Genomic DNA, 13,531 nt, shown 5'->3' on the forward strand with positions numbered 1-13,531 from the left:
CGCAATGGAGGCGCGTGATATCGCACTTTAACCATGGAGACAGTTCGCACCTGGGTCGTATGAGCAACGAAAAAAAAAGAAAAAGATACAGGTAAAATGGACAACAGCGAGAAGCGAACATGTGAGGTAGTGAGGTGACCTGGCCGAATCCCGAGTTATGAATAGGGATTTGATGACATGGAAGTCCAGGACAATAATCGGGCCGGGCAGACTGAATTTCTTTTCGGACTGCATTAATCAGTAAATTATGAACCGGAGGAGCGAAAACACGCTCACACATGGCCACGAAACACTCTCACACGCGCATCCCAACCAAGAGCCACGCTGAAGCGGGGAAAGGACATAAAAAAAACCTTTGAATGGAATTCGTTCTGTGTTGGTGGATGGTGGCGGTCGGGGTTTTAATGATGTTCGATTAGCTTCGAAAACGGTCATTCGTTCATGTTTAAGCATGATCGATTGCCCGTTAATTTTCGGCTGAGAGCTAGAGCTCTGTCCACGGCCCGGTCGCGGTCACTTTTGACCGTGAATTGTGGTGCGACTGCAAACTGCAGACGCTACAAGCCGCAGGGATGCTGCTCGTTGCCACATTTAAGTGTGCACTTTTCATTTTGCATCTTCGTATTTTTGGAGTTTTTTTTTTTTTTTTATTTATTTATGTAATCAGATTAGCGATATACAAAGTATGACTATTGACCTGTAGGGTCTTTTAAATCTTAAATTTAACTTACATACTAGATATAAATAAACTTCTGCTTTTACATAATTAAAATAAATAACAACAAAGTTATTAGAACAGGGAAGACAGAATTAAATGAATAAGAAGTCAAAAAGAAGTAGGAGCATTAAGGCAAAGAGAACTATGGAATGTGTTTAGTGGTAAACAGGCCAAGAAACCCGAAGTGAAGACTATAAAGAAAATTTCGGAAATTTTGGTGTGCACTTTTCATTTTGCATCTTCGTATTTTTGGAGTAAAATCATTCATCTTCTCAGTCTAGCTGGCCATAATTGTCTCTAGTAATCGGATTGAATGATCCGATTCATAGTCGTCCCTTAATGTGAAGACTTTTAAATGGAAAAAAAAAAAAAACCCGTGCTCATTCAGTTAGTATTTTCTAAAGATTTGCGTATTGGAAGCCTTGAAATGCGTCCAAACGCAGATAATTTTTCAAAAAATTTCGAACCTGTTGTATCAAACAATTCGGAAGTATTTTGCGCTGAAAGTGAGAGAACAGCGTAATTTTTCCGCAGAAATTGATGGAGAATCTGCGTACCGGAAGCCTTAGTATGCGTCCAAGTAGAGTTAAAATGTCAAAAAATTCCATACCCTTCAGATCCCCCGAGGATAGTGAGGACAGCCCCCGAGCCCCTCCCCAACAAAATAACCTTGCCACGCCTACGGTCAAAATTTTCAAGTTTCCCGCGATTCCGGGCAGTTTTTCTCAGTTACTACAAAACAAACTACGAAGATTGCGCGCATAGGAGTGGACTTCAGACTTGTTTGATGTGCCCAACGCAATTTTTGAGTGAATTTTATCTCAGAAAATAAATTAAATTAGCTATAGCTGGGTTTTTCTTTGGAAATTTCTAAACCACCCGGTGCGACACACTTACACACATAAAATAAGAAGAAGACAAAAATCTCTTGCGTGCGACAGACCCATTGAATGAATCACTCAGTACGATGAAATTCTCTTATCACTTCTTGCGAGAAAATCCCAAATTTTAAAAATGTGTTCATGGTGCGCGCGTGCTCCTATGAAATTAGAGATAAGCGCAATCTGTTCTCTCACAGAGCAGCACGCGCCAGTCGGCGCTAGAAGTCAATCATATTTGATAGTGAAGCATTTCGGGGTCAAACTCCAAGATAGCTGGATTAGCTCTCGTGTCTGTTATCAGCTCCTCATCAATCGAAGATTTTCCTCTCGTTTTTAGGCTCAATTTTTTCAGAAAATTTACCCTTTAAAGTATATTTTAAGGCGAGTCATGTAGCATTTAAGTCCTTTTTAACGTTTATTTTTGATCGACGGTACCAAGTTGTCTCTACGATGCTGCCATTATATTCGGATATATTCGACCCTGTCCCTGCGGAGAATGAACGTATCTCAAAGACGTGGAAAGCACGTACTTCGTACAAGTCATGATTCTCCGTTTCTGACTTCATTGCCTCGTGGTCTACCTCCGCTGCCGTGCTAAGAAAAAACGCCGTATGAACATTCGAGAGTTGCCAAATTTCCCTTGATAAAACAGATATTTTTGACGACATTCATGCACATTTTTCTACGGAATTTTCAGATATTTTAGATTAAATTGCGCACGAAATTGTCTGATAATTTTGGGGGAAAAGATTCCCAATTTTCTCTGTAAATTCGGTTTTTATTGAAGGAAATTTGGCAACGTCTGAAGGCTCATACGCCGATCTTCCTGTGCACAGCAGTTCGGAGTTCAAGCTCCATCATCAAGCTGAAAAACGGCACGGTTTAAGGTACAATGATGCATGTATGGTTTATAATCACCAACAAACTTCATAGTAGCAAGGACTACAGCTCAACTCGCATTCACCAAAATTATGGTAAATGCTATCAAATATCTGGTTATCTTTACCCAACAGTATCTCTGCGTCAAAAATCAAGTAGGCGCTTGACGATACCTGTGGTAAAATTTGTCTCACGTTTCCTTCAAGTGTGTAATATATAGCCAAAAGCACAATTTCACCGAATTCTTGTGTATTTCAAAATAGCTGCCACGCACAAAAAAGTATTGCAGTAGATTGGCCTTTGTCAGGTAGATTATTTAAGTGGGTCTCAGAATAAAAAAACTAATAATGCTCTTTACTGATCGTTTAAAATTGAAAGTGTTCGATAAGTAGGAAAAAGGTCAATTATTTTGTCAGTATTCGAGGTGATGAGTACATGCCTGCCTGTATACGCTTGAGCGCCGACACATGAATTGTATTCATACTTCGGTCATTTTAATTTGAGGATCCTCTGTGATTAAAGAGCAAAGCCCCCATCGGTCGGATATGACTTGCCATCGATGCGAAGTTGCCGCGTTTTGCGTCTCTCATTTGGCGAATTCAAATTCGCCAAATGAAAAGGGAAAGTATAAATATTGGCGGCCACAAGGGCCTTAAGGCCCGCAGATAGATTACTACAAACATATCAGGGAAAAGTGTGCTTTAACCAAGAAAGAAACCATCGGAACACTGTGTTTTTTAGAAGTAATTAGTTTTCCCCACTCGTCTAATTTAAGGTTATTCGTCAAGCTTTCTGACGTGGTCAAACTAGCGTGCAATATACCGTATCAATTAGGCCAAACATCGCGGCAGATTTGGAAAGTTAAACCAAAAAAAAGGACGAAAACCCCTGCGCATGACCCAAAGAATCATTCTGAACCTAAAAATTGGCAAAATGTAGGGAAATAAAAGCAGAATCCTGTTTGGTTTGTATAGAATGCGAGGTTTTTTTTTGAAACAGGATTCTGCTACTATTTCCCTACATTTTGCCAATTTTTTGGTTTCGAATGATTATTTAATTCGAATGATTCGATTCGATTCGAATGATTCGATTATTTATTTCGAATGATTATTTAATTCCGTATGGGGGACTGTACTGTCACAGGTTTAGCAATCCTGCGGACCCCAGCTGGTAGCCCCTGCCTCAAAGGGGGTGGGTAGACAGGGCTCTTAGCTGTAGTGAAAGCAACCTGTCTAGGAGAGGTAACTCCGAAATCAAACCCTGGTCCTCCAGGTTGGGGGTTGGGGCATCGGGCTGACTCCCCGATCCTCGGAAAAAATGTACAATGTCAAAAAACCCAATAACATATGCCTCGGTAACCATGGAAACAAACGGACTCTTCGACTTAGATTACGGAAAACGACCCTCGCTTTTGGTACTTGGAATGTGCAAGGCATTTCCAAGAAACTGACGGAAGTGGTATCGGAGATAAAGAACAACGGGATCGACGTGGCGGTAATAACGGAAACGAAGAAAAAAGGCCACGGATCAGAGAGCCTTGGGGACTATGATTTATTCTACAGTGGAGTGCCAAAACATCAGCGTGCACAGCAGGGTGTCGCAATTCTGATCCGCAAAAAATTTCGAAAAAATATTAAGAACTGGGAAGCCATCAACGCTCGCATGATTAAGATGAACCTAACTATGCACGGTCACAGAGTCACTGTTTTGGGGGTATACGGGGTCAATGATGATGCTACCATCGCACTTAAGGATCAGTTTTTTGAAGAACTGGACGAGGAGGTAGTGAAGGTAGGACCTGGGAGAGAAGTCCTTGTGTTGGGAGATCTAAATGGAAGAACGGGATCCCGGGTTAACAGTAAAATCGTTGGCCCGTTCGGTGAAGTTACAGTGAACGACAACGGAAGCCGCATTATCGACGTTTGCGAGCAGAGGGAATTAAAAGTATTGAACGGGTTCTACCAACACAAGGATATTCACAAATATACTTGGGTCCAACCTACCCGCGGCTTAAGATCCATCATTGACTACGTGCTCGTTAAACAGGTAACAAACCTGAAGATCCAGCAGGTGAGGGTATGTAGAGGACTCTCCTGCGGTAGTGACCACTATTTCCTCAGAGCGGATGTAGCCTTTCCCGCTCGTGTGTCGCAGAACGATCAAGGCGACAATCAACAACCGGAGCGACAACGCGTACATCAAGTTCAGTACAACATCGATAGCCTAAAGCACCCGAGTGTCAAGGCTCTGTACGCAAAGCGCCTGGATGAAAAGTTAGGAGATGCATGCGATGGCAGTACGGAAGAGCGGTATGAATTCATTAAGAATTGCGTTCACTCGGCGGCAGCGGAGGCCCTGGGGGTTTCTGATCAAAAAAATGATAACAGAAAACCGTACTGGTGGGATGCGGAGGTAGAGGAGGAAATAAATGTGAAAAGGAATAGGTATCATCAGTTTCTCTCTTCCCAAAAGTTGGATGATAAAATCATGTACAGACAGGCTCAAGCAAGAGTCCGTCGGGTAATCACTCGGAAGAAGAATGAGGCTTGGGAAGAAAGCTGCATGAAGATAAATACCTACCTTGGAGGCCGGAAAAGTACGGAAGGCTGGAAAGTGATCAAAGGGTTGCGACGGAATAAAATGCGCGACATCATATCTCCGATACCAATTGACAAGATGGAGGACTATTTTAAAGATTTATTAACGGAGAGGCGACCCGAGTTTCAAGGCGGAGTCATAAGCACTAAAGAAGATTCCAACGTGGAGATCCAGCTCCAAGATGTAGTGAAGGCTGTGAGGGAGTTGAAAACTCGCAGAGCTCCTGGACCTGGGGGTATACCGGCGGAGTTGATAAAATGTGGTACCGGTAAACTATTTGAACATCTGAGGAAACTTATGCAAGACTGTTTGCATGGTTCCGAAATACCAAAGGATTGGAAGGAATCTTGGATTACTCCCAGTCATAAGAAAGGTAGTAAGCAAGATTGCGACAACTACAGAGGTATATCGGTCACAGGAACCTTGAGCAAGGTCTACGGTAAAATTCTCAAGGCAAAGGTCGAAGAGGTTTGGAGCGGCCAGGAAGCCGAAGAACAGGCTGGTTTTAGAGCCGGTAGGTCTACCGTCGACCATTTGTTCACCATTACCCAGGTCATCGAGAAGAAAAGGGCGGTCAGCCAGGAGCTGCACTTGGTGTTTGTGGATCTTCAGAAAGCTTATGACAGCGTGCCGTTAGTGAAGCTTTGGGAAGCCTTGGAAAAAAGGGGTTTTAGCAAAGGACTTGTGGGGGCAATTAAATCATTTTATAACGGGACGATAGCAAAAATTAAATGTCGTGGAGAGTTGTCCGGAGGTTTTTTCGTCACAAAAGGGCTAAAACAGGGCTGTTGTTTGTCACCAACACTATTTAAGGTATACCTACACTGAAAAAAGAGTTTGATGCGCAGAACGAGAATCTAGTGCGGCGTACCAGAATTTTTTAGTTATAAACTGACGTCACGTACTGGTTTATGCCGCGCACCAAACAAGTTTGGTAAGCGGCACGATTCATCTCGTTTACACCATCATCCACGGCAAATCATTCCGAGCTGTTACAAAAATGGCCGTTGCGTTGAGGTATCAACTACAAAGGTTTCGGACCCTTTTTCGGGTGCGTCAATTTAAAAGTCCCCGCTTTAATTTAAATGATTATTCTATTTTCCCGCTTCTTGGGTTGATAGTGCTGCTATCTTTAATAATTGATGTTTTTGCTATGAACAGTAAGTAAGGCAGGTTGTTGTTGGTCTGGATTGTTATCAGTGTCTTCGTCATCAAAACATGCCAATATTCTTTCTTGTATCTCTTTGACTTTAAACATTTAATTCTAATTTCACCCTATCTCATGTTTACTCTAGTATTCAACAGTTTGTTACATTACTTTTCCTAACATCGTGTCTTATGTGTGGAAAACCGCGATCGTACCAAACCGAAGTTCCGGCCATTACCAAGTTCATATCACTCAGATCCCTCACAATACATAATATCGGTAGTTTTTAGCATGTTTATTCGTTAAATATAATTACAATCAAGGATATATTTATCTTGAACATGTTCGAACCTAATTGGTTTTGTGATGCCGTGAAGTTTTGAAGCTACTCTAGCTCCTAAGTGCACTTGCCCACAATGTCGACCGAGACCTTAATCTCTTTGATTGTTTGTTTTCAAAGTAAGATTACTTTGTGCTTTTTCCATTTCCTAGTTGTCTAGAAGTTTTCATTTTATAATCTTTTCAAACGAAATTTTACTTCGCTTTTCCCTTGTCCACCTCTGAGAATGTTAAATACCAGGGCAAGATGTTGATGGATGCATGATACGCTAGATTGCCTGGGTACCATGATTTACTTGATAATTTTCCTATTTCATCTAAAACTCTCTTATACCCATGAAAATTCAATGTTTTGTGCTTAGAACTACAGAGAGATACATCAATGCACCAAAATATGTGCTCAACCGGAGAAATTCTTTAAACGCTTTTCTTCTATGATTTGGGATTTCCTGAGCGACTGCGCTAAACAGTTTCAAGGCTAATAAGGATACTTATTCCTCTCTCTATTAATCGTTAATTTGTAAATAGAAACTGTCGGTCTTGGCTTTAGATTGAATGATGAAAAATACCACCCTTACTCACCATCTTGTGCCCCTGAGTAACATTTTACATGGTTACCTTATCAATATTCATTACCTACTTTAACGCTCCAAGTAATCGCTTACAACCAGCTTCTATTCTGTACCCTGTGATTTTTGTGATTTCCTATTACTCGAAAGTTCTTGATCAATGATTGCTAAATGGCTAGTGTAAAACATCAGGTTGACAGCTTTTCTCTTGTGAGTTAGAGTTAGCATTACTCAAAATCAGTGTTTCTTATGTTTTCCTTATTCATCCTTCATATCCACCGTGCTCATGAACATAGGTTTTTTTAAACCATTACCTTTCTTGAAATCTGATTCTTAAAGTAAATGTGTCAGTCTACTGGACATTTTACTAAAAAATCAGTTCACAGAAATTATCATCGTTATGGATCTACCTACATTGAAATTCTTTGTACCCAACTGCTGTCAGATCTTACTACTGGATTTTTCAAATTGTGAAGCCTGAAGGTGAGTATCTGCTATTAAGCATCTTAAACTGTATCTTTTCTTCAAAAATGTGACATATATTCTATTAGCCAAAGTGTAAAATCACGTATCTCCATTATGAAATGAGATCCGAGAATGTTAGTATTTGTTCCGCCTGGCTGATTGAGATTCATAAACATTCCGCGAGGCGCAGCACCGCGCAGCGCTGTACCAAACGAGTTTCGTGGCGCGCGCCATTCGAATTGGTGGCCGCCACTAGGCAGCTCCGTACAGCACCTCAAACGGGTACCTACCACACCAGTTTCGTATAGCGCGTTATATCATTTTTTTCAGTGTAGAGCACGTTTTAGAGGAATGGAAAAAGAAGGTTGCAGGAATGGGCGTTCCACTCCTTGATGGGCAGACCCTTTATACTCTATGCTTTGCCGATGACCAGATCGTTGTAGCTCAAGATGAGGAAGATGCAGATTACATGACGCGGAAGTTGGTCGAAGAATATCGGAAATGGGGCATGGACGTTAGTGTGTCCAAGACAGAGAAGCTGGTCGTGGGAGCAGCGCATCAACGGCAAAGCATAGAGCTTGAGGATGGACGGCGCATCGAAGAGTGTGACGAGTATAAGTATCTCGGTGTTTGGCTCGATCAGGATGGAAGGATGGATAGAGCAATTAAGGACAGGATCATCCAGGGCAGGAGAGCCATCGCGATGCTGAACGGGGTGCTCTGGGATCAGAGCATCTCAAAGGCAAACAAGCACCGGATATATGACGCCATCGTTAAAAGTATCGTGCTCTATGGTAGTGAAGTGTGGCCTTTGACGAAAAGAACGCAAGAAATGTTGAGGGCAACTGAAATGGATTTTTGGCGGCGATCTGCCGGCATTTCGAGACGGGACCGTGTCCGTAATGAGAGAATTCGCCAGGTGATGAAGGTTGAGAAAGATATCGTGCACGACGTCATGTCCAGGCAGTTATGCTGGTATGGACATGTGCAAAGAATGTCGGAGGAGAGGTTGCCCAAACAAGTTTTGGATTGGGTACCACCTGGGAAGAGGCGACGGGGACGTCCCGTAAAGGGTTGGCGGCAGGGCGTTGACGAAGAGATGTTGCGGTGTCAGTTGCCCGATAACCTCTGGGAAGACAGGCATATGTGGCGTTTGGGTGTCGTAGAACGCCAGAGTGCGTTATAAAGCGACTTTATATATATATGATTATTTAATTGTCATGCACAGGTATCATCTTTTTTTTGCTAACAATTCAACATTTGCTGAGATTTTTGACCTATTCAATGCGATATATCACATACCACCCTGGTAAAAATTGGCAGTAGAATGTGTATTCCAAATTACTATAGACCTAAAGCCGGCTGTGCAATTCCTTATACCCATTTATAGCCGATGGCGATTAAGCAACAGCCAGACGATAAAGTTTATGCTAAACGTTACTAAATACGGATACTAGGACTTAATTAGTTTTTGGACTACCGATCTCTTTTTGTGCCGTAGTATCTTGATTTATTTTGCGAGGAAAGCTCCGTACTTTTGAAGGATGCCCGTCATTCTTAATATGTTGGAGCGCCTTCAATTTCTTATGATACTGTGCAATACCTCTGGTGTGAAATAGTTGCTTCAGACGCCGTGGCACGCTGCGGCGCGGCGGGCGGCAGAGAGCGCAAAACGCGCATTGGCGCCTACAAACCTAACAGGGATACTTCACGCATTGCGCAATGCGTGAAGTATCTCTGTTGGGTTTGTAGGCGCGAGTGCGTCGCCGCTCCGCTTTGTGTTAGGCTCTAATATTTAATCTCGCGGAGTCAGCGTTTTTCAACTCATGATTTTGAAATGTTTGCCCAATCCGTATGGACTATTCTCATTTTAATTGATGAAAAAAAAATATGTTTTAAAGGAAAATATAATGTGTGTTTTGTAAATATTAAGGTAGTTCCGTATCAAACTTAATGATTTCCAAAGCACACGAATTTCTACACTATTTCTTATAGCCTTTTATATCCAATGGCGATAAAGTGTAAAGCCCGGTGATAGGAACTATAGCCCGACTGTATACTTTTTTATAGCTTCGTATAGCCCGGCTATAGGTATGATTTGCTCCGCTTTCTACAGCCAGCTATATGATTTTCAATAGCCTTCTTTAGTCGGCTATAAGAACTCCTATGGTCTTTTGAAACGCAGTTCCTATCGCCAATTTTTACCAGGGCAGTTCGAACACGTCAGAAAGCTTTGCGAATCACCTTAAATGAGCTCAATTTTTAATTTTTCAATATACTCATTAAATTTTCAAGCAAAAATCATGTTTGTATGAGAAAAGGAGATAGGCCCGGTAAACCTCAGTTTCACATTTTAGAAAAAAGTACACACTTCCTCTCGGCGCACACATACTGCCGTGCTAAGGAAAAACGCCATATGAGTATTCAACTGCTGCCAAATTTCCTCTCAGAAAATAATCGTTTTGAAGAGAGTTATGAATATTTTTCTTAGAATTTTTCTGACTTTTTAGATCAAATTACGAATGAAATCCTCTGAAATATCGGAAAAGATATATTCCCAAATTTTTCAGTGAATTCGTGATTTGTCGGAGGAAATTTGGCAACGCCTATTGGCTCATACTGCGTTCATCCTCAGCACGGCAGCATAGTCCTCTACATGTTGGTAGGTAAAAAAATTCCACTCCAACACCTTTACGTTCATTTTTGCAAATAATCACTTCTGGTGTTACTGCGCTCCTCTGTGTGGCGACAGAATAGACAGAATCTACTTTAAGGTGAATCCAGGGTTCGATTAGGGATAATTCAAGATTAGAGATAGCGCCACCAGTCGCCACTGAGCATTTCGCTTTCCTTCGACGATTACTGAAATAATATTCCTCAAATTACAAAAAGCAGATCCACAAGATATAGATTATGTTTTGCTTGATTTTTTAAGCCAAAAATATTGGCAAATAGAATTACAAACACACAGAAAGTACGGCTGAAACTTTCAGCTCAGAGGTGGCGGCCGAGCGCGCAACCGAATCCCTCATGTTCTGTCTCTCTCTCTCCCATTGCAGCAATGGGAATTACTTTCCGACGTAGTTACGACTTTATTTTTGGGAATTTTGAGAAGATTTTTTTACTGAGTGTTCCTCAAGTATGTTGCTATATCCCTTGGATCCCCAATCTTGAATAAGTTCTACGGTTTTTATTATTTTGGCAAATATGTAAGGCTATTCTGAGCAGCGCGACGTGGTGGCCAAATCGCGAAGTTCTAAGCCTGGATTCACCTGAAGTCTTTCATAGACAAGGCTCTAGGGTACTCCATCCCTATCCTCTTTGATGTCCGGCGAGAGCAGGGAAATTCGAGAGGTCTCCGCAGACAGCGCTGGAGTCGCGGTCAAGAGTCAAATGGCAGGAACTAATAATTACCGCGCGCACGGAGCTCGTTATCTCATTCGGCGAATTCAATCAAGGTCCCGAAACGCGCCCGGGGAACATGAAACATACGCAGCCGTCGCGTCGCTCCATGATTACATTTCCGAGTAAAACATCCAAAATTATATTCCGATCGCTCTTGCATTACGTATCCATGCGAGACTGCTAAATGGACGCGATTACGATTTGACTTGGAGAAATGATAAATGTATTTGTCCAGTTACACGATCAAATTAAGCCATCAGATTAAAGCTCTGATCGGTGGAAAAAGACCCGAGGTCGTCACCTTCCAGGCAAAGTATCACAAGCGCCATGCGACGTTTGAAAATTTCCGCCGCCATTTTATTTCTTTACTGAGAAATTGTTCGTTGAATCTGTTTGGAAATTTCACTAAATTTTATCGGCAGCACAAAGAAAATTCAGTGAAATTTTTGGACAGCTTCGTTGGACAATTTCTCTGTAAAAAAATAAAATGGCGGCGGAAATTTTTAAACGTCGCATGGCGCTTGTGATACTTTGCCTGGAAGGTGACGAGGTGAGGATGCGACCAATGAGAGGCCCAATTTGATGGCTCAATTTGGTCCTGTAACTGGACCTCTAAGCTGCTTTGTGTTTGATACGAGCATCCGGGCGGAAAGAAAAAATATTGGCGGCAGATGAAACGCAACAACAACAATTGAGTCGACCCATGCGAAAACGTCCGTTCAGCGTTTTCGGCCAAGTTTCCGAATTTTTGAAAAAATACTTTCGCGTCTTGCACGCTTAGATTTTTAATTTACATTAAAATTAGTCTATTAGGAGACTCCTATCTCAAATTTTAAAGGCTCTGGTGTAACTGCTTCATCCCTAAAAAAATCATCAAATCCCCGACAACCATCAATCTGTGGAACCGTACTTTTCAAAAATATGCGATGCGGCAGTACTGAAACTTCACCTGGAATTCTGAAACTTGGCCAAAGCTATTTATTAACTAAATGGAACACTTTTTCACCAGAAATCGCAACTTTTTGGGGGACACCCTACCCCAACCTGCATACCGCCACCTTTACATGTGACTTCTTCGCATCCGCTTACAACGTCCGCCATTTTGGGGTCTTCAGAGCTCCACAAAGCGCAAGATAGAGGAGCTTAGAGTCCCTTTATAGAGAGAGTTGAGACAATGCGGCTTATGGATTTCACAAACGGGAATAAAGATTACACAAATCGGATACTTTTTGTAATCTTTGATCAGCCCATTCCCGAATTCCCATCTCCATTCCCTCTCGCATTCCATTTGTTCCTTGCCGTACCTCCGATTCCTCGGTCCATTCCAGTTTATAATCTTTGCAATTGGTGAAATTGTAATCTTTATTCACGTTTGTGACACTGCGATGGCTTAAAATACGGGAACCAATCAGAAATGGATCCACATTGTCTTTACTCTCAGTTTAAAGGGACTCTAGAGGAGCTTATCAAAAGCGGTCCCTCCATGGCGATACTCTCTCCACCGAGTTTCTCTACCTACACTCGTTTGGAAAGCGTTCGATTGTCCGTCTGTCAAGCGGTGGATTTGCATTTAAAACAATATTAAAACTCAACAAGGAGAAGTGCCCGAACGGCGTCGTCAGCGAGGCCGGAGAGAGCCGGGCCAATGAAAGGCGGAATCCCTCCCGTTCCAACTCTTCGGTGGAGGGTCTTTAATCTTCGCGAGTCGGCGGATGGCGGGGGACGGCGGGGGGGGGGGTGCGGGGCGGGGGAGCGTGGACGAAAACCAACATTCAATTAACGCGGGCACATTTCGAAATTAAAATTCTATCTGCTCCCCAGGAACGCGCTTCTAATTTCCCTGGAAATCGCACCGACGTATGTAAAACGACAATTACAGCTTGAATAATATTATAATCGGCGACCGACTCGCGGCTGACTGTAATCTCACAGCCCCCTCCCCCCGTCCCTCCCTCAATCCACCGCCTTGTTACCTTTCTTCCCGTGGCGTTATCCCCCCTTCCCCTCCCCCCACCGGTCACGCCTTTACTCCTTTAAACACTCGAAGTAATTAGTTGCATTAAAGATGGACAAGTGCAAGTCCGAGCCGATGTTGCCAGATGGCTCGGAAATATGGTGGGGTAGCGTGGGGAAACCTGCACTCTTTGGCAATGGTCGCCGGAGTCCGGGATAGGCGAACTTGGAGCAGTTCTGGAGCCTTGTTTATTTTCAACTTCAACACAAACAATTCAAACTGGTAGGTATGTAAACGCCGCTGCACTCCCGCATAGCCCGTCACTGCCCGGTTGCCATGTCAACGCACGAGCCTAGGCACAGCCTTGGATTGTGTGCTACTAAACACGGGTTTGATGTCCTATTCGTCGCAACCCTGGTGGTCAGATTTACATGCGGTGAATTACCTTTGAAAATTACGCACTCTTACATAGTTGTTCCATGTTCCGCGTAATTGAATTATACACTACACATTCTTGAATGTATCAGGAGCAGATCAAAAAAGGAACATAGAAAAACGAGCGAATCTCGGAACTCA

Source organism: Bemisia tabaci, chromosome 2 (assembly GCF_918797505.1).
Source record: "Bemisia tabaci chromosome 2, PGI_BMITA_v3".
NCBI lineage: Eukaryota > Metazoa > Arthropoda > Insecta > Hemiptera > Aleyrodidae > Bemisia > Bemisia tabaci.